Source organism: Gymnoscopelus braueri (genome assembly GCF_963280865.1).
Source record: "Gymnoscopelus braueri genome assembly, chromosome: 11".
NCBI lineage: Eukaryota > Metazoa > Chordata > Actinopteri > Myctophiformes > Myctophidae > Gymnoscopelus > Gymnoscopelus braueri.
The window spans coordinates 55109882-55119850 of NC_137613.1; the positions used below are offsets into that span (position 1 = coordinate 55109882).

The following is a 9969-nucleotide window of genomic DNA, read 5'->3' on the forward strand; positions in this document are numbered from 1 at the left end:
ATGTACTTAAGTACAGTACTTGAGTAAATGTACTTAGTTACTTTACACAACATACTATAGGTGACATGTACATCATTAAATGAAATAACCACAAAACCTAATATACTATTTTGTTTCTTTGTTTGATCTTTTTCAATGGTGGTAACTGACCTCTCAGCTTCTTCCTGTCATCTGTCCATACAGTGTCCACACAATGTATCAGGTTCAGTTGCATTTAATAAATGAAACTAAGAGACCAAGATGTGCTAACCAATGGGAATATTTTAGATTGAGAATTACAGTTACATTCTCTTGACCAATAAAGAGCACATTTCAAGAGCATGTAAGACTAGAAAAGGTAGCCAAATAAATGGTTTGTTAAATAAACCTACTCACTACCGGTAACTCTTTGTATCTCAACATTTGTACTAAAACGTGGCACTTGAACTGCATCAAAAAGCCTAGATTCAGTAGGGTATGGTGTAGCGGTTTGAAAATGGTACCTTTCTTTTTGGTTGCTGGGGTGCCAGTCAGGGCGGCCTGACAATAGTAACTTCATAAACTTAAATAATAATAGCAATTAAGCAAAACTCAAACGCTACAAAGGGTGCATGTATCTAGTCAAAACCAACCATCTCATGAACCCTTGCAACTCAGAAGTAAACCATAAACCAATTTTAAATATCAGAAACCTTGAATGCACACAGGGAAAACACAGTTCAAAAGAATAATAATAAGTAGACACAACACAGAGAATTTCAGTTGAGGTTTTTCTTTGTATTCAAAGTCAGGGGAGCAAAGGAAGTCAATCACAGTCAAGAATAATCCGTTTTTAAAGAAATCCACTTCAGGTTTTTACTTCCCACAAAACAAAACCCAAACTCAACAAAATCCCTTTAAGGTACTCTGTACCAAAATCAAAATAATAATTCCCAAAAAATAACTCCCAGAAAAGGTTGAAATCAAATAATAATTCGGAATTCCTCTTCTTTTAGACAAACAGATTTCTGACCGACCTGTGTGACTCCCCTCCCGGGAATCCTGGGAGGGGAATTTGGCCGGTGCCGTTTGGTTCCCGTTCCTTTAGAAAACAAACAACAGCACTCAGTGAAGCCTAGCGATGCTGCCGTTAGCCTTTGTCTTCAGATGCGTGGACTATGGAGACCTCTGGGAAGGACTGCAGAAGGTTTTCCATGGCGAAACGCAAAAGTAACTTAAACTGACAGCTAACAAAAACAAACAGTCGCGCTAAACCGCTCCGTGGTGTGAGACCCACACTTCCTCCTTCTCCCCACACACCCTTCTCACTCCTCCTCCATTCATAAAAAGACGTCTGGCTGCACGTTGATTTGCTGCGGGTGAGTGAGCGTTTAACAGTGGTTGATTCAACGGAGTAGTGTGTATATGGGCGTGCGTGTTTTATTCGAGTGACAGTAGAAAATGACGGGGGCTCCCTACGGATCGTCACACTCCCTCCCCCTTACAAAAAGCCAACTAATAGGGAAGGCTTAAAAACCTTTAAAGTCCTCCTCTTCACTTTCTTCCAGGAAGATTTTGAGTACCCGGTTTCGAGCCTCCTCCTCTTCAACTGTATTGTCCATCAGGGACTCTGAGAATGAGAGGTCAGTGAAGGAATGGTTTTGATCAATGACATATTTCTCCTCGTCCTTCCCAGAAGAATGTGCCATCGGGCCAGCTCCATCAGGGAACCCCATGAACTCCTCATCCTCGCTCTCCTCTTCAAAGATTTGGAAAAGTCTTAGACGCTGTTGCTCCTCCACTTCTTTGGCACTTGGATAACATGGCTTCAGCCGAGAGACATGTACCACCCTTAAGTCTTCACCAGACTCCTCCAACACTACCTCATAGTTTACAGGGCCAACCTGACGAACAACTCGGTATGGCCCCTGCCATTTTGGAGCCAGCTTAGCAGCAAAGGATTTCTCTGCCTTGGATAAGGGATGAGCACGCAACCAGACACGAGCATTGTTCTCTACCTCCATGTCTCTTCGGTGCTGATCGTAATTCCTCTTTTGCCGTAGACGAGCCTTAGTGAGGTTTTTGTTCACAAAAGAACTGAGTTCCTCGAGTTGAGCGATCTTTGAGTAGGATGGAGAGGTAGGTGGGACATCCTGTGGCTGCAGCAGCACATCCAGGGGTCCTCGAAGTGTTCGATTCAGATTGAGTTCTGCTGGTGTTACTCCGGTGGACTCATGGACCGCTGAGTTCAGGGCAAACCTGAACTCAGGAAGATATTTGTCCCAGTGTTTGTGGTTATTGCCGACAAACGAAGCGATCATGGTTTTTAGAGTTCGGTTCACTCTCTCCGTGAGGTTAGTTTGCGGATGGTAGGCGCTGGTGAGTTTCTGGGATACCTTCCATATTTTGCAGGTCTCCTGAAAGACTCCTGCAATGAACTGGGAACCACGATCTGACAGAATGTAGTCCGGAACTCCCCAACGCGTCAGAATCTCCTGCGTAAAGATCTGGGAAACCTTTGTGGCCGTGGCTTTCCGGATAGCGAAGAGTTCCACCCACTTTGTATAGTAATCCACAAACACAAGGATGTAGGCATTCCTGTTAGAACTCATGGGAAATGGACCCATCAAATCTACTCCCAACATCTCCCAGGCACGATGCACCTGGGTCTGCTGCAGCTTCCCAGCCATTTTCCTGCTTTCTGGTTTGTATACCTGGCACACTTGGCAGTTCCTGACATATTCCTTGACATCGAAACTCAGTCTGGGCCAGTACACAAGAGCTTTCATCCTTCTGTAGGTCTTATACCTACCAAGATGGCCACACAGGGGGTCCTGATGGAATAACTGAAGGAGTAGAGGTCGAAGAGCAACAGGTATGAAAAGTTGATATAGGGTCCTATGAGGCAACTGTACAATCCGGTAGATAAGGTCCTCCAAGATGGTAAGCTTGGTAGTAGAATTCACAGTCACCTCTCCCTTTTCATTGTCCAGGATGCTCTGGTAGTGAGCCTGACACTCAGAGTCCTTCTGCTGGGCCTGCCATACGGTCTGGATAGAAAGGGGAAGGTCTTGCAGTGACGCTGGCTTGGTGGACAACACTGTGGCACATATGGGCTGAGGATGGCCGCTTAGGTCATGTGGTGCTCTGGACAGGGCATCCGGGACAGTATTGTATTTACCCTTCCGGTACTCCACAGTGAACGTAAACTCTTGCAGTCTTAAAGCCCACCGGATTAGTCGGGTACTCGGCTTCGTGGTTTTAAACACCCACACCAGGGAGGAGTGGTCTGTCACCACTGTAAAGAGACGTCCCTCCAAATAGATTCGCCATTTCTCCAGGGCCCAGACTACGGCCAAACACTCGAGCTCTGTGGCAGAATAGTTCCTTTCCGCAGAATTTAGACTCCTGCTGCCAAAAGCCAAGACTTCCTCTGTCCCTAGGCCAGTCCTCTGCACCAGTACAGCTCCCAAGCCAACCTCGCTAGCATCAGTGTAGACAAGAAAAGGAAGTTGGAAGTTGGGGTGACCCAAGATTGGTGGTTGCACAAGATGTTCTTTAAGCTGCTCAAAGGCATCCTGACATTGAGGAGACCATTTGAATCTCACCCCTTTCCTCTTCAAGGCATTGAGGGGTTCGGCGATTTGTGAGAAATTAGGCACGAAACGATGATACCACCCGGCCATGCCTAGAAAACGTTGGACCGCTTTAAGGTTGGTGGGCGCAGGGAAGTCTTGAACAGCCTCGGTCTTCCCAGGGTCGACATGAACTCCAGCAGATGATACAAGATGTCCCAGAAACTTGAGAGAAGTCCTGCAGAACTTACTCTTCTTCATGTTAACTGTCAATCCAGCTTCCCTGAGCTTATCGAGAACTGCTTGGAGGTCGTAGAAGTGCTGTTGCCATGATGAAGAATAAATGATAATATCGTCAAGGTAGACAAAGCATATCTTTCCTTTCAGATCTTTCAATGCAGTTTCCATTAACCGTTGAAAAGTTGCGGGAGCATTTTTCAACCCGAACGGCATAACTCTGAACTGAAAGAGGCCATGTGCACAGACAAAAGCCGTTTTATCCTTTGCTCCAGGATCCATCTCGACCTGCCAGTAACCACTGTTCAGGTCTAATGAGGTGAAAACAGCAGCTCCAGCAAGGCTCTCTAGAATCTCTTGGATGGTAGGCAAAGGATACGCATCTGTGAGGGTGTCCGTATTTAGCTTCCGGTAATCTACACAGAAACGGGGTTTTCCTGTCTTTTTTGGGATCAGGACCACAGGAGACGCCCATGGAGGGTTCGATTACGTTATCCCTCAGCATCTCGCCAATCAGTTCCTTAATGACCTGCAGTTTAGGAGGGGACACTCGATATGGCTTCTGCTTAATTGGAACGCCTTCGTTCAAATAGATCGGGTGTTTCAGTAGGCCAGTGCGTCCAACTCGGGTAGTGCACACATCGGTGTTATGGTGGAGTTGTTCCAAAAGTTGCTCTCGTAAGTCAGTCTCCAGGTGTGAATCTTGGACAGCAGTCAGAAGTTGGGACACATCTGAGCAAGATGGTAGCTCCATAACCCCGGGTGCGAGGGCGGAGAAGAAAGCAACCTGAGGTTCTGGCTTACCTCCAACCTGAGACGTGGATCGGTAGTTGAGAAAGTGATATCTGGCTTTCTCATCAAGTCTGAACCAGTAGGTTCCACCAGAAATATCCATTTGCAGACCACTGTAGAAGATGAAGTCTAGGCCCAAGACCACTGGGAAGGCAAGGGTCTGAGGTGATAGAACAACCACAGAGAGGATCCATGATTTTCCCTGTAGACAGAGTTCCACCTCAGTCCATCCAAGGGGCATCTTTCCTTCCCCATCTGCCAAGTACAGAGGGCCCCCAGTCCAAGCATTCAGTTTGACCTTTGGGGTCTTGATAATGTCCCATAGCCGCTCATTTAGAAGAGTATATGAGGATCCGGTGTCCAGAATAGCACTTCCTTGCCACGGGCCGATGGTTAGTGGTACAATTAGCTGCTGGGGGACCGGACTGCAAAAGGTTAAGGAGGTAGGGTTGAAATTAGTAGACATTGGAGTGAAGGTCTGTGAGGTCACAGTGGGTGGGGTGTGACTAGGGGAAGTGGTTAAGGCATTCACAGACATGTGGACAGCTGTTTTTTTCTCCCATGGCTGCTCTGAATGACCTTGAGTGGTATTGGAGGGATTTTGCTTTTGTGGTTGCCATTGAGGACATGACTTGGGAGCATGAGTCCCTTTACATCTCCAACAAAAAACCTGATTTGAGGTGGTGGCTGGTTTTGGTTGAGAGGAGGGTTGAAGTGGGGTAGACAGCTGGGTGCCTTCTCCTTCAGTTCCAGGTTTATTTGATGGTTTTACCCTCTGATTGTACAGAGTCTGGCTTTGTCGGTCTTTCTCCAGCTGCTGTCCCAATCGCACCAGCTCATCCACTGTATGGACTCTTCCCCGGAGCTGGCTAGCCAACCGAGGGTCAATGTTTTTGAGGAGCAGTTTCACAGTGGCTGCCTCTGAGATCATGGGATTCCATCGCAGGCACAAGGAGCGATACATGTATGCAAAATCGCGGATGCTTTCATCCTCCCCTTGCAACCGTGCCCTCACTCGCTCTGCCAACTCATCCTCATAGTCCTCTGAAAGAAAGGCTGAAAGGAACTTTTCCTTAAACTCGGCCCATGTACGGGTAGAGAGTCGCACCACATCCCACCAGTCCCTGGCTGTACCATGGAGCACGTTACGCAGGGTAGCGATCAGTTCCTCATCATTTAATGGATTTAATGCCAGGAAATCGTCGCACTTCTCAAGATACAGCTGTCCTCCATTCGTCCAAAACAGGGGAACTGTAATTTTATGGGCATTTTTCCCACATATCTACCCCTCTGTGTGGTTTGAATGGGAGAATCGGCTGAAGGGATGAAATTCTGTTCTACTGGATCATAATCCATAGTAGACTGTAAATTTGGCAGCGGAGCTCGGGTAAAGGGTGGCTCACCCACGGGCATGGTCTGGACGTTAGCATTTGCCACTCTTGTGGTTTGCACTGAGGCATTAGCCAGGGCAGTCATGCCCAGTGTCGGGGCTCTTACGGTTTCCCCATAACTGGCCTGCTCATTCATTTGCTTTACCTCAGTCTGAAGATGCCGTACGCTCCTGGTCATGGGGTTAAGGCCGTCCATTAAACTTTTGAGCAGTTCAGTGTGCAGTGATTTCAGACGCCAGTTTAGTGAACTGTCCATTTGCGTCCTCATGAAGTCAAATTGTTGGTTCATAGTGCGATTCATTACCACTATTTGATTTTCACAGTGAGTGGTGATTGTATTAGAGAAGGTTGTAAGCATTCTCTCCATCTCCTGTCGGCTGAATGGCGCTGCCGAGACGGGTGGACAATTTTTTGACCTTGTGATTTCCTCAGGTGTTATCTGAATGGGTGGGTTTATCGACCTTGTGATTTCCTCAGGTGTTATCTGAATGGGTGGGATCTGAATGGGTGGGTTTATGCCAGGAAGAGGCCCCTCATGCGGTGTAAGTGAGAATGGATTCCCAGGAGAAAGTGTCTCTGGTGACTGGCCAGTAGCCCCCTGCTGTGGCCTAGGGGGAGAAGTATTGAAAGGAAGAGGCCTAGCTAGTTTAGGTGGTAAAAGATTGAAAAGGGGAGGCCTCTCTGATCTAGAGACATCAGCCCCCTCTTGTGGTTCAAGGGAGAGAGCCTCCAAGTCCAATAATGAGTAATTAATTGCGTGCGTTGTATTGAGTAGCTCATTCCTTCCCGGCTGAGGAGCAGATCCCGTTTTCTTGAGAATACCAGCAGGTTGATGCACCAGGGGTTCAACCAGTGGTGTATTTTCCAAGAAGTCCAAGAGACTTCCTTGAGAAGCCATTTTGAAAATTCACAAGGTGTTTTGAGTTGAAATGTTTGTCCGGTTTATTGCAATAAACAATTATTTTCCCACAGTGTAAAGATGTTTTGTGGTTCCTTTTTGGTGACAAGGTTTTTACACAAGATTTAGGTTTCCTCCTTTGTTTGTTTTAACAGAGTCCCATCTGGGGTGCCATTTTTTATGTAGCGGTTTGAAAATGGTACCTTTCTTTTTGGTTGCTGGGGTGCCAGTCAGGGCGGCCTGACAATAGTAACTTCATAAACTTAAATAATAATAGCAATTAAGCAAAACTCAAACGCTACAAAGGGTGCATGTATCTAGTCAAAACCAACCATCTCATGAACCCTTGCAACTCAGAAGTAAACCATAAACCAATTTTAAATATCAGAAACCTTGAATGCACACAGGGAAAACACAGTTCAAAAGAATAATAATAAGTAGACACAACACAGAGAATTTCAGTTGAGGTTTTTCTTTGTATTCAAAGTCAGGGGAGCAAAGGAAGTCAATCACAGTCAAGAATAATCCGTTTTTAAAGAAATCCACTTCAGGTTTTTACTTCCCACAAAACAAAACCCAAACTCAACAAAATCCCTTTAAGGTACTCTGTACCAAAATCAAAATAATAATTCCCAAAAAATAACTCCCAGAAAAGGTTGAAATCAAATAATAATTCGGAATTCCTCTTCTTTTAGACAAACAGATTTCTGACCGACCTGTGTGACTCCCCTCCCGGGAATCCTGGCCGGAATTTGGCCGGTGCCGTTTGGTTCCCGTTCCTTTAGAAAACAAACAACAGCACTCAGTGAAGCCTAGCGATGCTGCCGTTAGCCTTTGTCTTCAGATGCGTGGACTATGGAGACCTCTGGGAAGGACTGCAGAAGGTTTTCCATGGCGAAACGCAAAAGTAACTTAAACTGACAGCTAACAAAAACAAACAGTCGCGCTAAACCGCTCCGTGGTGTGAGACCCACACTTCCTCCTTCTCCCCACACACCCTTCTCACTCCTCCTCCATTCATAAAAAGACGTCTGGCTGCACGTTTTTTTGCTGCGGGTGAGTGAGCGTTTAACAGTGGTTGATTCAACGGAGTAGTGTGTATATGGGCGTGCGTGTTTTATTCGAGTGACAGTAGAAAATGACGGGGGCTCCCTACGGATCGTCACACTGGTAACCAGTAGAAGTAGTACAAAAGGTTACTTTTTTAGAGTGATTTATTCAAAGTTAAAATATTACATAGTATCACATTGCAGCAGCAAACTATTCCATTGATGGATGACATGCCATGAGGTCCTTGTCTGTGGCCCAGCTACATTACTTCATACGTACATTTTCTGCATTTGAGTGGATATCAGATCAGCCTTGAACTTCCCCTATAACCACTAGGACAGCTGTTCTATAACATCGCATGTGTCATAGACGCACTGCGAAGAAAACTGGCACCTGAAGTTAACTGTAATGCATTGAAGTCGATGAGAGCAGATGTGCACACTATATCTTTAGTTTCCTGAACCAATCATTTACAAAAGAGCACAAGCATTAAAACATAGATCTTCATAATCATGTCGACCCATCTCTCATAGACTGCATTACGTGACACACAATCCACTCTTCTTCAAACATGTCACAATCATTTTCCAGATCCAGTTGTTTGTCACCTCCTGCACCTCTGCAATTGAGCCACTCCATACAGCCTGCAACACACAAACATCAAAGGTCTCTAAAGAGGAAACATTACATCACCACATCTAATCTAATTAGATTTATAGAATTTCAGGTGTTCTGTACAAATACTTGGGCTCTGTAGATTATTTTAAGTCAAAACTGTGTTATCTAGATTAAAATCTGTACTGTATCAATACATTGTGTCCTATTAACATGTTTAGAAGGACCAGTCAGATTCTGTGACGAGCATAATTCTGCCTAAATGTAGCTTCACAACACTGATTCATATTATTCAAGTGATTTTGTCTGGTGCTGATTCATTAAATAGGATCTGATTATGTATATTTTTGTCTGCTGTTTTGAAGGTCTAGTCAGGTACATGGTAATGTCTAGTCAGGACATGTATGAAGCAGGATTTGCTTCTTTTTGTGGTTATTGCACACAATCAAACATAAGATAGAGATAACAAACACCATTTAAGCCATACAAAGACCTTACAAATTAGTATTTTAACACTGTGCATTTAACCAAAAGATATAAACGGGCTCTGAACAGTTGTACAAAATAATTAATGCAGCATGCTAGTGCACACACACTTACTTGACAGACAAACGTAATTTAACCCAACTCGCCTAACTATATCTACATTAACAACTGGTAACTTTAGCTTAGAACTTGTCAAGAGAGAAATAACAAATCACCAACCGTAACCCTAAACACCAACTTTGGCAACGGATGCACAGTGACTGGAGATCTGAACAGAAAAGATACGAGATGGAATCAATAAAATAACGAGGCAACGTGTAGCAGAGCCAACTATTGATAGCGAGACATTTATAAAGGGGTACATATTGATTGGTCACTCCTTAATAGTATCTTCAGGTGTTGTTAAAACGCTAAATTTGCATCTGCAAACCATCCTGTTGCCTGGCAACCCTAACGTTATAATGATATAATATTGATGCTTAATATCATAATGTGCCGTCATCAACACGGCTCATTCTATTGTCTGCATCCATTGTATACATTTTCATAAGAATAAGACAACGACGATCATCACAAAACAAATATTACCTCTTAATCTTTCTATAAGATATCTGTTGTTTTCTTGTTTACAATAGTCCGTCAGTCTGAGCTGCATTTCCGGGTTCTGCTCTTGCAAGTGGTACGAAGAACATGATTGGCCAACTGAATTGCACGATACAGTAGGCGAGCTTTGATTGGTTTATACTTCGCAGTGGGCTGCCATTTTCTTGAAAATAAGTAACATTACTTATTTTCAAGTTTTATTTTTCTGGCGCAACTTTTCAGGATGGAAACATTTGATAATGTGTTCATAAACAACTAATCTACACAATACTAAAAAATTAGCCAGGCTCTTGATGGGGATCAACCAACTCAAAAACTAAAGGAGATAGAGGCACTCGGCCCACGGCCTAATAGATATATATAT

The 9969-nt window shown here is 44.5% G+C and overlaps 1 long non-coding RNA gene across 1 annotated transcript; it reads right to left on the minus strand.

The window, feature by feature from the left end:
- Positions 1-8355: 8355 nt before the first annotated feature.
- LOC308095413 lies at positions 8356-9640 on the minus strand. The gene is made up of 3 exons (XR_013934068.1): positions 9591-9640; positions 9222-9270; positions 8356-8545 (listed from the first exon to the last, which is right to left on the minus strand). It is a non-coding gene; the product is annotated as an uncharacterized lncRNA (long non-coding RNA).
- Positions 9641-9969: the final 329 nt, after the last annotated feature.